Below are 22,928 nucleotides of genomic sequence, written 5' to 3'. Positions count from 1 at the left end.
CCTCTGTCTTGATGAGAGAATGTACAGCAACAAGGGAAAGCTTTCTTACAAGACAGGAACTACTAAAAAATTGGGAGGCTTCCAGAGACGTGATCTGAGGGCTGGGGCCTGAGCAGCCCAGCTCTGTGTAGCTGTATCAGGGAGAGAGATAAGGGTCACGCTGAGGCCCATGCATGAATAACTGCTAGGCACAGTGTCCTTGGGCTGGGGAGAAATTGTCAGGGATAGTGTTTCTGAGGCTAGGGAGAAATTGGGGTACAAGTACAAGCACAAGCACCCAAACACGCCATCAGTACTTAAATTGCTTTGTCAGAGTGTGGTCCAGTGACTGCTGGAGATCCCTGAGGCCCTTTTAGGGGGTCTATTAGATCAAAATTATTTTTATAATAATACTAAGATGTTTTAATTTCTAAAATTTCTAAATATCAATAGGTATGCCCATACAAGCAAAAGCTTTTGGGTGGAGAGGGGGTATCTTCAATCATTTTTAAGAATGTATGGGGCAGCTAGGTGGTGCAGTGGATAGAGCTCTAGCCTTGGAGTCAGGAGGACCTGAGTTCAAATCCGACCTCAGACACTTGAAACTTGCTAGCTGTGTGACCCTGGGCAAGTCACTTAACCCAAGTTGCCTAAAATTTAAAAAAAAAAAGAATGTAAAAGGGTTCTGAGATCAAAAAGTTTGAGAGCCACTGGTCTAGAGCACATTGAGTGAGAGGGTAATAACATGTAATCAGTCTGGAAAAATAGGCAAGAAAGGGGAACCAAGATGGTAGGCTAAAAGCAGGTATTCGCCTGAGCTATCCCAAATTCCCATCCAAGGGGCAGCTAGGTGGCGCAGTGAATAGAGCTCTGGTCTTGGAGTCAGAAGGACCTGAGTTCAAATCCAGCCTCAGACACTTAACACTTACTAGCTGTGTGACCCTGGGCAAGTCACTTAATCCCGATTGCCTCACCAAAAAGCAAAAAAAAAAAAAAACAAACAAAAACAAAAACCAAATTCCCATCCAAACAACTTTTAAAATGACAAATCAAAACTAAAAGTTTTTTGCACAAACAAAAGCAATGCAGCTAAGATTAGAAGGAAAACAGCAAACTGGAGTGAAGGAGTATTTTTACAATAAGTTTCTCTTATAAAGGCCTCATTTCTCAAATAAATAGAGAACTGAGACAAATTTATAAGGATACAAATCATTCCTCAATTAATAAATGGTCAAAGAATATGAACAGGCATTTTTCAAATGAAGAAATGAAAGCTATCTATAGTTATATGAAAAAACATTCTAAATCACTATTGATTAGAGAAATGCAAATTAAAACAACTGAGGTACCGAGTCACACCTATCAGATTGGTCAATATGACAAAAAAAAGTGATAAATGTTGGAGAAATGTGGGAAAATTGGAACACTAATGCATTGTTGTTGGAGTTGTGAACTGATCCAACCATTCTGGAGATCAATTTGGAGCTATGCCCAAAAGGCTATAAAACTGCACACTCTTTGACCCAGAAACTCTGCCACTAGGTCTATATACCAAAGAGATCAAAGAAAAAGGAAAAGGTCCTATGTGTACAAAAAATATTTATAGCAGTTCTTTTTGTGGTGGCAAAGAATTGGAAATTAAAGGGATATCCATCAGTTGGGGAATGGTTGAACAAGTTGTGATATGTGATTGTGATGGAATACTATTGTGCTATAAGAAATAACGAGACTCGGAGCGAGGCGGAGTCAACAGCATCGCGGGGCGGACAGAAGCCACGGCATCGGCAGTGAATTCAGTGGAGGAAACATCGACTGTTCGTTCGGTAAGACAAGATGGCCCGTACAAAGCAGACTGCTCTTAAGTCCACTGGTGGGAAAGCTCCACGCAAACAGCTGGCTACAAAGGCTGCCAGGAAAAGCGCCCCCTCTACTGGCGGGGTCAAGAAGCCTCACCGTTACCGGCCTGGTACTGTGGCTCTTCTTGAGATTCGCCGTTACCAGAAGTCAACAGAGCTTTTGATCAGGAAACTTCCTTTCCAGCGGTTGGTGAGGGAGATTACTTAGGACTTCAAGACAGATTTAAGGTTCCAGGGTACAGCTATTGGTGCCCTTCAGGAGGCTAGTGAAGCATATTTGGTGGGTCTCTTTGAAGATGCTAACCTATGTGCCATCCATGCCAAGAGAGTTACTATCATGCCCAAAGACATCCAGTTGGCTCGCAGGATATGGGGAGAAAGAGCTTAAATGAAGGCAGTTTTATGGTGTTTTGTAGTAAATTCTGTAAAATACTTTGGTTTTAATTTGTGACCTTTTTTGCAAGAAATTGTTTATAGCATGTGGCATTTGTACTTACATCATTCCATCTTTCACTCAGGATGAATGCGAAAAGTGACTGTTCACAGACCTTAGTGATGTGAGTGAGCATTGTTGCTCAGGAGTGACAAGTTGCTAATATGCAGAAGGGATGGGTGATATTTCTTGCTTCTCATGATGCATGTTTCTGTATGTTAATGACTTGTTGGGTAGCTAAAATCGTAAGGTACTAGAATTGATATAAACGTGAACAGGGTCCTTTTGCAATAAAACTGGTTATGACTTGAAGAAAAAAAAGAAATAACGAGTAGGATGATTTCAGAAAAACCTGGAAAAACTTACGTAAACTAATACAAAGTGAAGTAAACAGAACCAGTACACAGTACACAGTAACAGCAATATTGTATGAGGATCAACTGTAAATGACTCAGCTATTCTTAGCAATACAACAATCTAAGACAATCCCGAAGGATTTAATGATGAAAAATGCTAACCACCTCCAGAGAAAGAACTGATAGAGTCTCAATGCAGAGCAAAGCATACTTTTTAAACATTCTTTATTTTTCTTGTTTTTCTTTCTTCCTTTTATTTTTGGTCTATGTTCTCTTTTGCAACATTGCTAATATGAAAATATGTTTTCCATGACTACATACGTATAATCTATATCAAAATGCTTATCTGCTCAAGGGCAGGGGAAGGAGGAAGGGAGAGAATTTGGAATTCAAAATTTTAAAAAATGTCAACAATTGTTTTTACATATAACTGAAAAATATATATGTATAAATTTTCACATAAAAAAAGAGGGGCAGCTAGGTGGTGCAGTGAATAGAGCACTGACTCTACAGTCAGGAGGACCTGAGTTCAAATCCAGCCTCAGACTAGACACTTGACATTTATTATCTGTGTGGCTCTGGGCAAATCACTTAACCCTAATTGCCTCACACAAAAAAAAAAAAAAAGAAAGAAAGAAAGAAAAAGAAAAATAGGCAGAAGTCAGATTGTAAAGGGATTTAAATTCCAGCCTGGCCATTTAACCACACCCAGGCAGCCCAAATACCATCCCCTTCTATTAGCAATCTTTGTGCCAAGGGATAACTAGCAAAACAGTGCCTCCTACCCTCACCATTCCAAAGCGCCAAACCTTTCCAGTTCTAGTAAGAACTTACTACCTTACCTGCTTTCATTATGCCCTCCCTTCTCCTGAAGATTTATTCCGTCATTCACTCTTTCTCATACTCTCTATCTCTCTCTCTTGTTTCTCTCTGTGTGTCTCTCTTTCTCTCTGTCTCTGTCTCTCTTTGCCTCTGCCTCTTTCTGTCTCTGTCTCTATCTCTGTCTCTCTGTCTTTCTGTCTCTCTGTCTCTGTCTCTCTCTTTCTCTCTCTCCCTTGTTTCCTTCCCTCCTGCCCTCAGACGTGCTCAGTTCTTCTCAGTCCTAAAAACAACTTCCTTTCACCCTGCCATCCTCTCAATCTATTGCCCTGTATCTCCTCTTTAGTTCACTAAACTTCTAGAAGGAGTCACGTACATGAGTACGTGACAAAAGTTCATGTACTCATGTACATCACAATATTCCTTCAAATCTGGTTTCCATTTCTACCACTGCACTAAAGCTGTTTTCTCCAAAGACACCAAATGATACATTATTTTCTAAAAACCAAGTTTCTTTTCTCAGTCCTCCATCCCCTGAAACTTTCTGTAGCATCTGACACTACTGACCACTGGAGAGTCTTTCTCTTCCTGCCTTCATGACTCTGTTCTCTCCTGGCTTCTCCTCCTGCCTGACCACCTGCTCATCTTCATTCTCCATTACTAGTTCATTTCCCTCTTACTGTCTTCTAACCATTGGTATCCCCTAGTGCTCTATCCTCAGCTCTCTTCTCTTCATTTTTAAATAATAAAAACAAAATGCATTTACTTAAATTGAGTAAAAATCTTAAAAACACTCATGGAAAATACTTTTTATGTCTAGTAACTTGTAGTAATTACTTTTCAAAGGAATCTAATTATAAGTATGGACTATATTTGGGCTGATATCTGCATCATTCCTCCTAAAACCTTGCCTCATACCTCACATAGAACTTTGATTTGCACCTCTTTGACCCAGTTATTATGTAACATTATACATTAAAGTTACCTGGGTTTGTGTCTTCTCTGTGAAGACAACAACCATGCGTCATTTAAACACTCGATCTTCTAAAGTGCCGAGCATAGTCCTCTGATCACGATAGGTTTTTAAAAAATATTTGTTGAGTGCGTAGAGCACAGGCCCTGAAGTTAGGAGGACCTGAGTTCAAATGCAGCCTCAGACCAAACACTTGACACTTACTAGCTGTGTGACCCTGGGCAAGTCACTTAACCCCAATTGCTGAAAAAAAAAAGAAAAAATATTAGTTGGATAATTTAAATTTATCCTCACAATAGCCCTAGGAGGCAAGCATCACAAGTTTTACTATTTTCATTTTACCAACTGGGCCCCTTAACACTTTTCTTTTTACCCCCTCCCACTGGGCGATTTCAATTACTCCCATGGTTTCTTGAATTAATATGTCTATCCCTAATCTCTCCCCTGAGCTACATTTAGTCCCACATCTCTCACTGCCTGCCTTCCACCTCCACCTGGATGCCTTACCAGCACCTTACATGCTGTTCAAAATAGAATTAATCATCTTTTCCCAAAATATTGCTCCTCTTCCCAACATCCGTGCTGAAGCAGCTGGTGGTGCAGTGGATAGAGTTCAGGGCCTAGAGTCAGGCAGACCTGAGTTCAACTCTGATCTCAGATATTTATAAGCTATGCAACTCTGAGCAAGTTGCTTAACTTCTGTTCTCTTAGTTTCTTCATCAGTAGATGAAGTGGGGATAACAAAAGCAACTACTTCCCAGGGGTCTTGGGAGGATCAAATGAGATAATATTTGTAAAGTCTTAGCACAGTGCCTGGCACATTTGTTATCATTTAGTCATTTCAGTCACATCTGACTCTTTGTGACTCCATTTGGAGTTTTCTTGGCAAAGATACTGGAGTGGTTTACCATATCTCCACTCATTTTACAGATGAGGAAACCAAGACAAACAGGGTTAAATGACTTGCCCAGGGTCACACAGCTAGCAAGTGTCTGAGGCTAGATTTGAACTCAGGAAGCTGAGTCATCCTGACTCCAGGCCTGGCATTGTACCCACTGCACCACCTAGCTGCCCTGCCTAGCCCAGAGTAGATATTATATAAATGCTTATTCCTTCCCTTCCCTTCCCTTCTATTGAGGCCATCACTTACCTCCAAGTCACCTAGACTTTAAACTTGGGAATTATCTTTGACTCTGAATTCTTCTGTCTCCCTCATCACCCATGCCAAATCCTGTGGATGGTGTATTCTAGGCATCTCTTGAATCTGCCACCTCTTCTACATGTGCAGAACTACTGGCATAGTTCTGGCCTTCATTGCATCTTGTCTACATTTTATAATAGCCTTTTAAACGGTTTCCCTGACCCTAAATTCTTCTCTTTCTAATTCATTCTTCAGAGTTAACAAAATAATCTTTCAGGTTTAATCATATCATTACCCTATTCAAAAATCTTCAATGGTTCCTCAAGGTTTATTTTTTAAAACCCACAAACTCTTCAATCTAATATTCAAGACCCTCCAGAGTATGGCTCCAAACAACCTTTCCAATTCTATTTCACACCCTCAGAGCTCCAGACAAATTGGACTAATAACTATTCCCTAATCTTATACTTCCCTCTTCCATCTCCATGGACTAATGCAAACTGTCTCTCGTGCACTACTCCCTTTTCATCTCTATCTATTAAACCCCTTTTCTTCCTTTAAAGACTAGCTTATCCCAATCTCTCCTTTGCCCCGTCACATTCTGCCTTTACATGTAGCCAATGTATAGCATGGACCTCCACTGTTACTCTCTGGCTGGCTGAGTCAACCAGTACACACCCCTACATGGGCAAGTCTGGGGTTCCCAGAGAGTAAGAATGTATTGCCCTCCACAAACCAAAGTTATCCTTAGAGAGTTTTGAGTAGTAGTAGCATCCTACAATTCACCACTGTAGGTCCTGAGCCTACAGTTTGCTTCTCATTTACACAAATCAGTTACCATGACATCATTAATATAAAACGTTTACTTAATGATAAGACAAAGGCAGGAATAACAAAAATATACTCAATAGAAGGCAAAAGCAGGAATAATAATAACTTTTTCTCACTGGAAGGCGAAATCAGAAATCATCAAAACATCACAGTCTGCCCATGATCTAAACCACCCTCCCATATCAATTAAGACAGTAGGGGTCAATGGACACACATACACTTATAGAAATCTAGTACGACGGCATGTGAGTGGAGAAATCCCTGTGCTAAGGGCAACCCACAACTCTGAACTTCAGGCTTTAATGTCCTTGGACCTTTCAGGAATAATATGCACCACACAAAATTACTTTCCAGCTAGCTTCTTGTCCTCACAGCTTTCCTACTGGGCAAAAGCCACCCGTCTTCTACTCTTGAGCTGATGAAGCAATAAAAGCTTTTTTTGTTCATAACCACCCTCTACAACAGGTTGAGAAATAGTGTTACACTCTTTTAGTAACAAGCAGTTCCCTTAACCTGGGAGAATGTCAGGCTTCTCAAATCTGCAAATAACAGGGAATTCTGTTTTTCTGTCCAATAAGCTCCATACTTCTTTTCACAGCAAAGAACAGCTTAACAAAAAAAAAAAAAAAGGTAAAGTCGGCCTTCCTCCCACTCCCATCCATTTCTCCCTCTCAAACCATAGAGGTCAGTAGAAGGCAACACAGGTGCCCTTGAGAAGATTACCTCTCCCAGGATTTAGATGGTGCCAGACAGGAACAAGGGGAAGCTAGGTGGCATCATAGTGCACTGAGTGCCAGACTGGAGTCAGGAAGACTCAGCTTCCCGAGTTCAAATCTGGCCTCAGACACTTACTAGCTGGGTGACCCTGAGCAAGTCACTTAAACCTGTTTGCCTCAGTTTCCTCATCTGTAAAATGAGCTGGAGAAGAAAATGGCAAAACCATGACAGTATCTTTGCCAAGAAATTGCATGACCCACTTTTGGGTCACAAAGAATCAGACACAACTGAAATGACTGAGCAACAATGAAGGAATAAACCCAAACAGTTTTGCATATACCCAGTAGGATTCAGCTCTCAGCAAATGGTCTCCCAGCGGCCTTTTCCCAGTCAATTGGTAAAGTACATCTCTCTTTCAAATCAGTCAGCAAATTCCCAGTAAAGCTGCTGAAGAGTCAGCTGTCCCAGCTGAAAGCTTTCTCTGTCTTCTGTCCCCAGATTTTTGCAATTCCTCTAGCTCTGAGCTAATTCTTCTGCTTCTTCTTCTAGCCATTTTGTCCTACAGCTTCTCAAAATTTCTCCTCCTTCTGGTTTTTTTTGTTTTGTTTTGTTTTTGGCTAGGCAACAGGGTTAAGTGACTTGCCCAGGGTCACATGGCCATAAGTGTCAAGTGTCTGAGGTCAGATTTGAACTTGGGTCCTCCTGACTCCAAGGCCAGAGCTCTATGCACTGTGTCACCTAGCTGCCCCCTTCTGGTTTTTTAATAGCTTCTAATACCTCAAATCAAAGTCTTATGGTAGTCAGTGACCATCAATCTATACATTATGCAGAAAAACTCAAGGAATTCACATGCCAGGCATACACCCAAAATTCCTTAAATAATCCTCCCATAGGCTCTAACAAGTTATTTGATCCATAATTTTGTCAGTTATAAACTTCCAAACCATAAAAAACAGACACATGCCGATGAAATAATGAACCACAATGCCCTGTGACCATAATCATCTCAGTCATACATGTATCTGAGGGTCAGATCGCTAGTTGGCCCTTTAAAGAGTCTGTGTCTTTGCTCAGTGTCTTATCTGAGACTGCTCTTCTTCACAAGTGGATAGTACCATATTTCCTAACACAAATTTCCTTTTTCTGTCTATTTTGGCCACTAACCGTATAAAAGGAATAGTCCTTTATATCTGTACATGGCCATCTTTCCCATATCCCCACCATCCCTCCCCCAAACTCCAGTAAGGGACATGGCTGCTGTCAACATTAACTTCAACATCCCCTGTTGCCTAACACAATAATTGACATATATTTCAATATTTCAGAATTTTAAGAGTCTTTTACTCTGTTTCCATGTCTTCCCTCTATCAACCTGGATTATAGTCACTCTACAAATTAGATGTTTTTCAAGAATTGCTGTAAGGGGCAGCTAGGTGGTGCAGTGGATAAAGAGCTCTAGTCTTGGAGTCAGGAGGACCTGAGTTCAAATGTGACCTCAGACATTTGACACCTGTTAGCTGTGTGACCCTGGGCAAGTCACTTAACCCCAATTGCCTCAGCAAAAAGCAAAAAAAAAAATATTTTAAAAAAAAAAGGATTGCTGTAACCATAAAGACATCACCTTATGACCAATTTGGTGACAAGTTTTAGGACTGCAGACCTCAGTCCATAGACTTAATCTGTCACCAAGCTGCTATTTTGTCGTTATAGTCATTCGGTTGTATCCAACTCTTCATGACCCCATGGACCATAGCACACCAAGCTATCTTCCACTGTCTCTTGAAGTCTTTCCAAATTCATGTTTGTTGTTTCCACGACACTATCTATCCCTCTCATATTCTGCTGTCCCCTTTTCCTTTTTCTTTCAGTCTTTCCCAATATCAGTGTCTTTTCCATCTCCTCATTATGTGGCCAAAGTATTTAAGCTTCAACTTCAGTATTTGACCTTCCAGTGAATAGACTGAATTAATTTAATTATTGACTGATTTGATCTCCTTGATGTCCAAGGGACTCTCAAAAGTCTTCTCCAGCACTACAATTTGAAAGTGTCAGTTCTGTGGCACTCAGCTTTCCTTATGGTCCAACTCTCACAGCCATACATTGCTACTAGAAAAACCATAGCTTTGACTATATAGACCTTTGTCAGCAAGATGATGTTTCTGCTTTTGAGTATCCTGTCTAGATTTGCCATAGCTTTCCTTCCAAAGAGCAAGTATCTTTTAATTTCATGGCTGCAGTCACCACCTGGAATGATCTTTGAGCCCAAAAAATTAAAATCTGACACTGCTTCCATTTCTTCTCCCTCTATTTGCCAGGAAGTGATGGGACCAGTTGCCAAGATCTTGGGTTTTTTTTATGTTAAGCTTCAAGCCAGCTTTTACACTCTCCTCTTTCACCCTCATCAAGAGGCTTCTTAATTCCTCCTCACCTTTTGCCATCACAGTAGCATCATCTACATATAGGAGATTATTGATATTTGCCCCCAGCAACCTTAATTCCAGCCTTTGATTCATCCAGCCTCGCATTTCACGCGATATCCTCTGCATATAAGTTAAATAAATAAGATGACAACATATAGCCTTGTTGTCCTCCTTTTCCAATTCTTGTTCCGATGGAACAACCAATCAGTTGGTCCACGTTCATTTCTAACTTGTCTCTTGGCCTACATACAGGTTCCTCAGGAGACAAGTAAGATGATTTGGTTCTTCCCTCTCTTTGAGGACTTGCCACATTTTTAATCAGAACTCTCCACTATGACCTGTCTGGCTTGGGTAACCCTGTTCAGCATAGCTCATAGTTTCATTGAGCTATGCAAGCCCCTCCACCATGATAAGGCAATGATCCAAGAAGGGAAGCCCTCATGATTGCTTTTTTTTGCTTGTCATTCAGTAATTTCAGTGCTGTCGGACTCTTTACGACCCCGTTTGGGGTTTTCTTGGCAAAGATACTGGATTGGTTTACCATTTCCTTCTCCAGCTTATTGTACAGATGAAGAAACTGAGGCAAACAGGGTTGAGTAACTGGCCCAAGGTCACACAAGTATTAAGTATCTGAGGCTAGATTTGAACTCATGAAGATGAGTCTTCCTGACTCCAGGCCCAGTGTTCTATACACTGCTCACTTATACTTATTTTGGTAGCACTTAAATAGCAAGTTAGCACTTTACTGGTATGGCCTTCAAGAATCCAGAGACTCTTCTACATGATAATGAGGCATCAGAGGAGGACTTTAGGGAAGGCCTAACACATGTTTATATGGATCCCATTGATTCAGGAATCCCTTCCCCCCAGTGATGCAAATCAGAACCAATCCATGCCTGTTGATGCTGTAGGACTCATCCACGTCCTCCTGAAAATTCAGCACAAGTGGTCCCACCCAACGTGCCGGGGACTTTTCTCACCTTCTCCTCCCATCTCAAGGGTAGCAGGGGAGCTCTCCAGCCATCTACTTATCCCTTAGTCTGTACACATGACAAGCCCATCTTTTCTTTCTGTAGTGCGGTCTCTTGATGACATCCTTAACTCCTGCTCCTCAGAGTTCCCTGTTGGTTGTGTGCTGTGGCCTGCTCACACTCATAAGGCTTTCCATCACCCTCCACGTTGCTCATCTTTGGTCTTTCAGTGACAGCCATGCTCTAGCTCTCACTGCCATACACTCACAAAACATTTGTATTGAAAAGATGGACCTTGATTGTTATGAGAAGCTTGGCGTCAGGTTAATAAATGTTTGTTGAATTTAATTGCGTTGCCTATGAAATGTGAGGTTTCAGCCTTTTCTGTATTTTCCTACTCACTTTCTGGTCTTCTTGGCTTCAAATCAGGACTGGTGTTCCTTTCATTCCCACCTACATATACCGCTGGAATAAGCATAGGTCCATTCCACTCAGTACTTTTGGAAACAGATGCTCTGACCTTCCCTGTCTCTTATACTAGCTCCTGTCTCAAATCTCACTTCCATAATATGGACCTACTCTAAGGCCAAATCCTCTCTTCTGTATACACTATTGTTAAGTCTGTTCAGATGGTACCACACTAATTCTTTCCCAGGCAGAAGAAATAGTTTTGGAAACTTCTGTTGCTCAGCCACATCAGACTCTTCGTGACCCCATTTGGCTTTTCTTGGCAAAGATAGTGGTTTGCCATTTCCTTCTCCAACTCATTTTACAGATGAAGAAACTGAGTCAAATAGGGTTTAAGTGACTTGCCCACACAGCTAGAAGTGTGGCTAGAACGCGATATTTGAACTCAGGTCTTCCTGACTTCAGCCACTGGAACCATATTTGGGGTTTTGATGTATTTCCAGCCTGGGGATGAAACTAGACTATAGTGTAGTTTGATCTAGAGTGCAAACTTACAGCACTCTGGGAACTTTTAAAATTAGTCTACAACAAGAAGGGGCAAGAAGGAGACGTCAGGTGGACAGTGGAGGTGAGCATTGAGCAGCTGGAGCCTCACCTTTGTTCACCTCTCCACTCATTGAATGATTCCACAAAAGAGGTGACTACACTGTCCTTCCACTGGAATATGATGAATTGCTCCACACCTCATTTTCACCTCTCCTCCCCCCTCCACTTTATTGATTCTTACTACAGGCCTTTTTATTACTGTTTCTCTGTTCTTTTAAACTGCTCTATTTTTATTTTCAATAGGACTTTGAAGCTAACTTTCTCTACAGAAAAGATAAGATTGAGCCTAACTATTTCTGCACTTGTCTTTAGTTACTACAGAAAGAGTACAGATGGGGAAATAACCGTAGCTAGTTTGAATATCCAAGAATTTAAATATGACAATAATTTAAATATTAAATAAATGGGATTAATTCTGTTCTAGACATCAGAAATTATTCTTATCTGGGGGTTTGGTGCTTTTTATGACTTTTATTAGTAATTTATATTTTTCTTAAACTCCCCTAAAAAAGCAGAGAAAAGAAGCCATGTGGACCTAAGGGCCAGTTTGTCCATAAGCTAGACCCTCAAGCTAACATCTTTGTTTGCAGACAGGATAAGTCACTTTAAACACTGGCATTGAAGGCAAGAATCTCCACTATTACTCCCACTCAAGAGGAGGGAGCAAAAGGAAGAAGAGGACAGTGACCAAAGGAGAGATTATGCCCAAAAGCTAGCCCCATACAATGAAATAGCTGTGGTCTGGAAAGTTAGCTTCACCTCCAACCCCATTTTGAGTTGAGGAGGGAAAGATCTCCCTAGCCAAATTCTGCTCTCTACAGTAAACCTGTTGGCTACATATGGAAATCTCATCCTAGATTCATTTGAAAACAAAATTAATTCTCTTTTCTCTTCTATGGGAATTTAAATACTATTCCAGCTCTTTCTTTTTATTTCTTTAAAGAATTTCCTACATCATTGCTGAATGCATTTAAACATTCCTATACAATAAAATTTTAATTTTGATTTTTTTATATTTCATATTAATTCATTTTTTTCTTTTACACTTTGGGTTTAAAACAGAATCTTAACCCAATATTGACTACTTTGAAAGATGACTATTGAATATTAAATTTTACTTTTACTTTCAATTTTACATTTTTCTGGATCTCCCCCTCAATTTTGCTATTCAATTTTCTTTTGAAATAACTTTTGTTTTCCTGTTATATTTTATTTCTCCATCTCTGATAATAAAGGCATCAATCAGATTTTATTCATTTTAAATACTTTTTTATTTGTGGGGGATTTCTTCTATTTTGAGAATTGCTTGTTTCTTACTTTGTTTATCTGTGCTATCAGTTTCCACTGTGCTGAACCAATGACTCATCACAAATGAATATCAATGCTTCTTATTTGATAATGCCAAAAGGAACACTAGTTGTTTACATTCCTTGTTGATGTGCAGATGGCATGTTGTTATTGTGATAGTTCTTTAATTGCATAATTGCCTTGTTGATTACTGTTTGCTGACACTTGTTTTTTTGCCATTATCACTGATAAGATGCAAGGTAGAAGTCTAACCAAACTGTTTCTTTATTTAGTGGATTGCTCTTTGGTGATTGGTTGAATAATGCTATTGTGAGAGATGATCTCTCAGAAGTGAAGCCTCCTCAGGGGGTCAGTGGTCATTAATAGTTCTTGACTGTTGCTTTCAAAACCCTCCCCCACTCAGACCCTGTTTTTAAATGCTTAGCAGAAAGAATAGCCCTGCCCCCAACCTGAACTGCTTGCCCTTGAAAAGCTTCCCACCTTTTCTTGCCTCTGGGCAAATTTGTGTCTCCGTGAATATATTGTACCCCCTGAAAGCCCAGCCAATGGGATAAGGGGAAGGGGGTTAGGGAGGAGCTCGAGTTAGGGTATAAATAAGCCTTGATTTCTGTACCGAACTCGTACTCTCCTGGCTCACAATGGCGACTAGGAGGGTACCCTTTCTCATGAGAAAGCAATAAACTCCTTTCTACTTTCAAAGGTATCTAAGTCTTTATTTTTAATTTTGAATAAGTGGTCTCTGTTCCATACACTATTATTGGTCAGTCTACTAATCAGTTGGGGAATGATTTGTATGTAAAATATTGTGATGTTTCTGATCTGGAAACTAATAGCAGCCTCCTGATTTTAGGAATAGATCCAGGGAATAAAAATAAGGAAATTGTAAGGAAATTGAAGAGGAAAAAAAGGTCAGAGAATTGCAAGGTAATTCACCATAAGATAAGGGCTGAAGAGACCACTCAATACCCTGTGAATTACCTGATCTCTTATTCAAAACTACCAGATAATTGATAATAAGAATAGTAAGAGAAAGCATTTGGAAATTGATTTATATGCCTCCTATTGAGTAGAAGGAATGAAGAGAGTAGAGACCTTAATGAAAAAAAGAGGATCTGATGTCAAGGAGTTTACGGGAAGTAATTAAGCCTGAAAAAAACTTCACCATAAGGAAGGCTAAAGCCACTCATGGAAAAGCCCAAGTATATCCTTATATATCCCTGCAGAGAGATGACATAAGCTCAGTTTGGTGATCATCTTGAGAACAGAACCATGTACCTCTGAGGAAGTTCCATGGGCAGCATGGATTTCTCCTGTAACAGACTCGCTAAAGAATTGGTGAAGGCTGGAAAGTTAACTTCACCCCGAAGCCCATTTTGAGTTAAGAGGAGGGAAAGACCTCTGCTCTCTATAATGAACCTGTTGGCTACATGTAGACATCTCAACCTAGATTCATTTGAAAAAAAATTTTAATTCTCTTTTCTCTGCTACAGGAATTAAAAGACTATTCCAGTTTATTATAGGTTTATTATTGCTAGATTTAGAGAACAGAAATATGTTGATGTTTCGAAAGTCTTAGGGGAGGGACTTCTGGGTTACATGATCAACAAGATAGAGGACAAGACATTTTCTCTGATCCCTTAAACTTCTTAAACCTCTCCAAAACAGAAATTAAGCATCAAAGATAAAGCAACTTCAACTGTCTCCCTTGATTTAGGAACCAAGAATCCAAAAGAGGTTAAAAACAAAAGCAAACCCATTAGCTGACTTCTACACTGAGCTTACTCAGCACTTCTCTTCCACTCCCTATGCTCCAGCATCAAGTCTACACTTACCTGAACCAAAGATCCGACACAAGGACCTGACACAAGTACTCACAACAAAACACAATCCCATGCCCTGATCCCCGCTCCCTCTGTCTGGAGTGGTGGAGATCCTAGCTCCAGGCTTTGAAAGTTTGCTTGAGCAGAAACAGACAGGACAGTGTTGCAACAGTGTTCCAGGGGCAAAAGCTTATTGAGGGAACAGCAACCTATGCTACAAAAGATCTCTGCAAAAGAGCCAGGACCAGAGAGAAAGAGGCAGGATACTTATTTGGGCTTGAAATAGAGCTCAACACCCCTACCACATCTCATCCTTCTCTCACAATCTTGGAGACACAAACTACAGAAATGAACTCCATAGCACCAATGTGGAAGCTTTTTGAACTGCTGATTCCAGGCCAGAAAAATAAGGAATAGAAGGGGTGGAGCAGGTCCCTGTGTGTGAGGGAGGCAATGTGATAATCAACTAAGCCTGAGGAAAAGAGCTTAGTATCCCTCTAGGGCCAGTTCTGTCCCTTCAAAAATCACCTGAGGCAGAGACCCAAGCTGGTGAATTATCCAGAATAGGAGGCTAAAACACTTTGAGGGGTGTTGAGAGCCAACTGCCAAGGAAACCACCATCAGAGGGGAGGGAGTCAGACAGTGAACAACAGGGGAAAATAAGGGGCAAAAAATAAATAAATAAACTGAAATTACCGAAGATCTCAGGAAGTAGAAAACTGAAAGACCATAAGCAGGTAAATCAAGATGGAAAACATTAACAACAGAAAGAAATATGCCCTCTAGATCTAGTAAATGAGTTTGGGTATCAATTAATAAATACTTCAAAACAAAGGAAAACAATCCAACATTTCATGAGACAGAGAATCCTGTGGAATTTAAGAAGAGCATGAAACCACAACACACTGTTCCTGAGTGGTTTAAAATAGAAATAGAAACTAAGAGAGCAGACTTTATAGTCTTCACAGCAAAAAATGATGGGCACAGAAAAACTGGAATCTGCAATAGCAGGTCTAATCAAAGAAATGAAAGTGAGAACAATAGCTTGGGAATACAAATACACAAAAGTGGATGACAGTCTAAAAGAAGAGAAGCAAAAAAGATAATAACATTAAAATAAAATGTGCTTACTATGAAAGCAAAATATACTGATCTTGAAGACAAGATGTGTAGAGACATCCTAAGGATCATAGGTCTCCCAGAAGAACAAAACAGAACACAAGACCTTAACATCACAGTGCAAGAAATAATAAAAGAGAACTGCTCAGATCTTCTAAACATAGAAAATTAAATACCAAATGAAAGAATTCATAGCTACTTCCAGAAAAACAACAACAACAACACAAGGCTGCAAACTCCAAGACATATAGTAGTTAAACTTAATAATTCAATTCAGAAACAAGTTCTGTAAACAATCAAGAGAATGACCTTCAAATAGAAAGGAAAGGAAATCCAAATAACATAAGGCCATTCTGAATCCACCAGAAAATGCAAGAAGGAATGAATAATGAGTTCTTAAGAGCAATGGAGCAACCCAGGGTGATCTACCCCGCAAACCTGAGTCTAACCACAAATTAAAAAAAAAAAAGATGAACATTCAATAATAACAAGGCTTTTGAAAGATTCTTAAGGAAAAAACAGAACCGAAGAGATTATTTGCTCTTCAAACACCCCAGACAACAGAATAAATGCAACAGCCAAAGACAGAAACAACAGCAGATAACCCAAGAGATTTCTTTCTAAATGTGCTCAAAGAGACAGGGGCAAAGGCAGAGTCAGGTGGAGGTAACAGTGAAGAGGTAGGCCTGGGGCAGTATGCACAGAACATGGAGACACCTCACCTATAGGTGAATCAACATTTTGTTTTGTTTTGTTGAGATTACATTACAAAGTGGGAGGGTGAATGAATGGGGGAGGAGGAGGGGGTGAAAGGGAGTGTGTGATATACAAGGGCTAGCAATGAAGGAAAAGTGACCCTGTGGTATCAAGACTACAGGGGAGAGGGGGAGGACAAGGGGAGTAGTACTGAAAAGGAAGGGAAGGAAAAGGGGTCTTCCTTTGGAAGTGGAAGGAGGTCTCTACTGATGGATGCCCCTATAGGTGAAGATGCATGCTGCAAAGGGAGGCGGAATCTTAGTGTTGGGAGGATTTGGTACTTAAAAAAAACTACTTGTCGGGGACAGCTACGTGGTGCAGTGAATAGAGCTCCAGCCTTGGAGTCAGGAGGACCTGAGTTCAAATCTGACCTCAGACACTTGACACTTAGTAGCTGTGTGGCCCTGGCCAAGTCACTTAACCCCAATTGCCTCACCAAAAAGCAAAAACAAAACAAAACAAAAAACAACACTTGTCCTACCTGGGGAGAGGGCAAGTTGAAACTCCTGGGGGCAACTGGCATTTGGGAGGATGGGAGAGCATAGACCTAGCGATGAGATTTTGAGGCAAATGAAGAAAATAAAGTAACCAAAGGAAGGGTATAGATCAGTGGTGGGCTTCATAATCAGGGATGTTGTGGATGCAGGGGGGTCGGGGCATGGATCCCACCCAGAACAGTGTCTTCTTCATCACCTGCAGAAGTTGACTTAATTCTGAGAGTGAGGACAATAGAAAAGGAGAATCTGAGGGGCAAGCTCTACAAGGCAGAAGCAGAAACCGCCTTGAGGGGAGAGCCCAGAAGAGATACCTTGGAAGCTTTCATTCCATAAGGAATACAGAGAATAGAGAGACCAGATAGTTATAGAGGTCAGGAACCAGAGAAAGTAGACAGAAAGAGAAGGTGGATAATGAAGAGAATGAGAGAAAACCTCTCTGGAAAGGGACACAAAAAATAAAATGAAAAAAAACAATGACTCCAATTAATAAATGGTCAAAGGATATGAACAAGCAGTTTTCAGCTGAAGAAATTAAAGTTATCTATAGTTATATGAAAAAAATGCTCTAAATCATTGTTGATTAGAGAAATGCAAAATAAAAGAACACTGACGTACCACCTCACACCTATCAGATTGGTTAATATGACAAAACATGAAAATTATAAATGCTGGAGAAGATTAGAACACTAATGAATTGTTGGTGGAGTTACGAACTGATCCAACCATACTGGAGAGCAATTTGGAGCTATGCCCAAAGGGCTATAAAACTGTGCATACCCTTTGACCCATCAATACCACTTCTAAGGCTGTATCTCAAAGAGATCATAAAAACAGGAAAAGGACTGACATGTACAAAAATATTTATAGCAGCTCTTTTTTTGTGGTGGCAAAGAATTGGAAATTGAGGGGATCCCCATCAATTGGGGAATGGCTGAACAAGTTGTGGTATATGAATGTAATGGAATACTATTGTGCTATAAGAAATGATGAGCAAACGGACTTCAGAAAAAGCTAGAAAGACTCATATGAACTGATGCTGAGTAAAGTGAGTGGAACCAGGAGAACATTGTATAAGTAACAGCTACATTGTGTGATGACTTTGATAGACTTAGCTCTTCTCAGCAATGCAAGGGCCTAAGACAACTCCAAAAGGCTTACGATGGAAAATGCTATCCACATCCAGAGAAAGAACTACCAGATCAAAGCATACCATTTGTTCTCTTTGTTTTGTTTTGTTTTGTTTCTTCTTTCTTGTGGTTCCTCACATCAGTTCTAATTCTTCTTTACAACATGACTAATGTGAAAATATGTTTAATATGACTGTATATGTAGAGCCTATGTCAGATTGCACACTGTCTTGGTGAGGGAGAAGTGGAGGGAGCTGGAGAAAATTTAAAACTCAAAAGCTTATGGAAGTGAATGTTGAAAACTAAAAATAAATAAATTAATTTTTAAAATGAGCAGGATTAATTGAAAGGAAAGAAAGGAAGGGGGAATCTTCTTGACTGAGAAGGGAAAAGTAGGGGAAGAATTAAATAACCCAACAAAACAGGAAAGAAAAAGTAACTAATAAGCAAAACCCCAAATGGCAAGTGCTAACAAGAGGAGAGAATGAAGGGTGAGGGGAAGGGAGCTATTGGGAATGGGGCCACTTTAGAAAAGAATAAGCTAAAAGAACTGAAGGAACATTGTACTGTGTTTACTACAGATGAAGGGGAAAAAAACTTTAAAAATAGTAGAGACAAATAGAAAAAATAAAAATGTAACTCATAACTTTAAATATGAATGGATTAAACAATTCAATAAAATGAAAAAGAGTGACAGATTGGATATGAAAACAAAACCCTACAATCTGTTGCTTACAAAAAATATCTTTAAAAAAAATACATACACAAAATAAAATTGAGAGAATGGGGAAATTTTTACTATGCATCAAATGAACCCAGAAAATCAGGTGTTGCAATTATGCTGTCTGACAAAGTAAAAGCATTCAAAAAAATAAAAAAGGATAAACAAGGAAATTACATTATGATGAAAGGAACCATAGACAACAAACCTATATCAGGAATATATTTATCCACTCCAAATGTTTTAGTATCAAAATTCTTAAAGGAAAAATTAACTATGCTACATAAACAATAATACAATAGTAAAAGGAGACTTCAATATCCCTCTCAATTTTGGATAAGTCTAAAAGAAAGATAAACAAAAGGGAAAATATGGAGCTGAATAAATTGCTAGAAAAAAAAAACAAAAGACTTACAGTGTCTTCTAAAGAGACAGCAAAAGAATATACACATTTCTCAGCACCACATGGAATTTTTACAAAAATTGACCACATATTAGGGTATAGAGATATTCCAAACAAATGTAAAAAGGTGGAAATACTTAACGCATTTTATTAACCACAATGAAATAAAAGGAGTCATTGCTTTTGGGGAACACAAACAAAAGATAGAGCTAAATGGAGATTTAACAGTGAAATCCTAAAAAATTAGATGGGTCACAGAACAAATTATAGAAACAATTAATTGATTATGTGAAAGGACATAATAGTGATAAAACATAACACCAAAATTTCTGGGATTCAGCTAAAGCAGTCCCAGGGAGAAAATCAGATCTCTACAAACATACATTAACAAAATAGAAAAAGTGAGGATTAATGAACTGAATGTGCATTTAAGAAAATTAGAAAGTCTACAAATAAACAAACCTAAAATAAGCAAAAATAAATTGTAGATATTAGAAATTAAAGGAGAAATAGATAAACTGGAAACAAAAATATAAAGATGATAAAATTAAAGACTAGTTTTTTCAAAAACAAAGAAAATTGATAAACCTTTGGCTAATCTGATTAAAAAAGAAGAGGACATAAAATTGAATCAACAAAATAGCAAATACGCAAGATTAAATCAGAACAAAACTAGAAAAAATAAAAAGAGCAATTAGTATATATTGTGTAAAATTATATGCTAACAAAACTAAGAGCACAAAATAGAAAAATATCTTTAAAAATATAAAATACCCATAACCATCAGAAGACTAGATCAAGATCTTAAGTAACTCATCCTTAGAAAAGGAAATATATCTATCTGTAAAGGAACTACCAAAGGAAAAAAAAAAACCCAACAACTCCTGGTCCTGATGGATTCACAGGAGAATTCTACCAAACTTTTAAAGAGCAATTAATATCAATATTTCACAAATTATTCTCAAAAATTGAGAAAGAAAGTAACTCACTAGAATCCTTTCATAAGACAAGCATGGTCTTAATACCTAAACCCAAGAAAGATAAAACACAAAAGGAAAACTATAGGCCAATATCACCAATGAATATTGACTCAAAAATTTTAAACAAAATTCCACCAAACAGACTTCAACAATTTATCCAAGAAATCATTTATTATGACAGAGTAGGATTCATACCAGGAATGCAAGGATGGTTCAACATCAGGAAATCAACATGATCATACAAAAATATATAAACATACATACAAATGTACAAAACCACATGACCACCCCAACAGATACAGACAAAGCCTTTGACAAAGTGGAGCACTCTTTAACCCTAAAAACCCTACAAAGTATAAGCACATAGGGACCTTTTTTTTTTGTTTTTTTGGCTAGGCAATGGGGTTAAGTGACTTGCCTAGGGTCACACAGCTAGTGTTATGTGTCTGAGGCTGGATTTGAACTCAAGTCCTCCTAAATCCAGGGCCAGTGCTCTACACGCAACCTTTTCTAATATCATAAAAGGTATCTATCTGAAACCAAAATCAAGCAGCATATATAATAGGAATACACTAGAACCTTTCCCCATAAATCAGGAGTAAAGCAAGGATGCCTACAATCTCTACTATCATTTTATGTAGTTCTAGACATGCTAGGAACAGCAATAAAACAAGAGAAAATGGCACAATGAATTGAATTTTGGACCCAGAGTCAGGAAGATATGAATTCAAATCTAGACTCAGTTACTTAGCTACATAGCTACATAGCTACACTTACTAGGCATGTGACTATGGGCAAGTCACTTAGTCTCTGTTTGCCTCAGTTTCCTCTTCTGTAAAATGGGGATAATAATTCCACTTACCTCCCAGGGCTGTTGTTAGGATCATATGAGATAATATCTGTAAAGCATCTAACACAGTGCCTGGAAATGCTGAATGTTGGAGGGGTTGTGAGATGATGGGCATTTTAATACATTGTTAGTGGACCCATAAGACGGTACAACCATTTTGGAAAATAATTTGTATTTACCCAAATAAAGTGACTAAGGTATCCATACCTGCAACCCAGAGACTATTACTGAGTTTATACTGCAAGGAGCTATCACTAAAAAGAAAATAACCATATGCACCAAAATATTTTTAGCAGCACTTTTTGTGAAAGCCAAGAATTGAAAACAAAGTCTACACCCATCAATTGAGGAGTATCTAAACAAACTGTTGTACATGTAATATTATGTGCTGTAAGAAATTATGTGTGATGTATAGCGAAAAGCATGGAAAGATCTATATGAACTGATGCACAGTGAAGTGAGCAGAGCCAAGAAAACAATATACACTATAATAATTACAACAATGAAAATGGAAAGAACCACCATACAACTACACACACACAAAAATAAAAATAAAATAAGAAGTAAATGTAACAAAATGAAAAAGATCAAGAATGATTTGAATGAAGAGAGGTGAGAAGATATTCCCAACACACTCATTCATTGATGTGGGAGGTCCATAGGTGTTATACATTTCATATGTTTCTGGAATTTTATATGAGTTGGCTATCTAGGAAGGGAGAGGGAGAAAAGATATTGGGGATAACTGTGATGACATAAGAAACAGAAAACATCAATAAAAACTTATTTTTAAAAAACTTTTAAAGAAATTCTTTTTTTCTTTTCTTTCTTTTTTTTGGCGATTGGGGTTAAGTGACTTGCCCAGGGTCACACAGCTAGTAAGTGTCAAGTGTTTGGTCTGAGGCTGGATTTGAACTCAGGTTCCACTGACTTCAGGGTTGGTGCTCTATCCACTGTGCCACCTAGCTGCCCCCTCAAGAAATTCTTAAGGGAGAAGTATGTGTGTTGGTATGGGGTAGGAAGGTTAGATAGCCTGACATCATATGGTAAGAATTTCTATAAAACTTAGAAAGTCAATTCAGTGATGGTGAGACTTCATGGAGCAAAGGGAAAAGGGCAATTCAGTTCTTTATTTGGTTAGATGCCAAACTACAGAGATTGATAGGCAGAGGGGCAGTGGCTTCTGAGAATGAGGATAAAATCAAACTATAACAAAAGTGAGGAGGGGTATGGCATACATCCTCCAAATCCAACCTGCATGGTGTCCTCTTTTTCATGTTTATTTTTTTATGCCACAGTGTATTTTTTCTTTTTCTTCTATTAATTAATTTATTTTTAGTTTTCAACATTCACCTCCACAAGATTTTGAGTTCCAAATTTTCTCCCCATCTCATCCCTCACCCCATCCCAAGATAGCATGCATTCTGAATACCCCTTCCCCTAATCTGCCCTCCCTTCTATCTTCCCCACCTTCTCTTATCCCCTTCCCCTTCTATTTTCCTGTAGGGCAGAATAGATTTCTATACCCCATTGCCTGTATATCTTATTTTCCAGTTGCATGGGAAAACAATTCTTAGCATTTGTGTTTACAACTTTAGGTTCCAAATTTTCTCCCTTCCTCCCTCCCCACCCACTCTCACTGAGAAGGCAAGCAACTTGATACTGGTTATACATGTGTAGTCGTACAAAACACTTCCGCAGTAGTCATGTTGTGGAAAACTAACTCTATTTCCCTTCATCCTAATCCACCCTGTTTATTCTATTCTCTCTTTTGACCCTGTCCTTCCTCAGAAGTGTTTGCTTCTGATTACCCTCTCCTCCAATCTGCCTTTCCCTC

General features: G+C 39.0%; 1 pseudogene; it reads left to right on the top strand.

The window, feature by feature from the left end:
- The first annotated feature begins 1,749 nt into the window (after nt 1–1,749).
- On the top strand, nt 1,750–2,317 carry LOC110215938 (histone H3.3A-like; annotated as a pseudogene).
- Nucleotides 2,318–22,928: the final 20,611 nt, after the last annotated feature.

This window comes from Phascolarctos cinereus, unplaced genomic scaffold, assembly GCF_003287225.1.
Source record: "Phascolarctos cinereus isolate Bilbo 61053 unplaced genomic scaffold, phaCin_HiC Scaffold_5;HRSCAF=322, whole genome shotgun sequence".
Taxonomy (NCBI): domain Eukaryota; kingdom Metazoa; phylum Chordata; class Mammalia; order Diprotodontia; family Phascolarctidae; genus Phascolarctos; species Phascolarctos cinereus.
The sequence above is the reverse complement of the archived record's forward strand: the minus strand, read 5'-3'. Positions and strand labels throughout refer to the sequence as shown.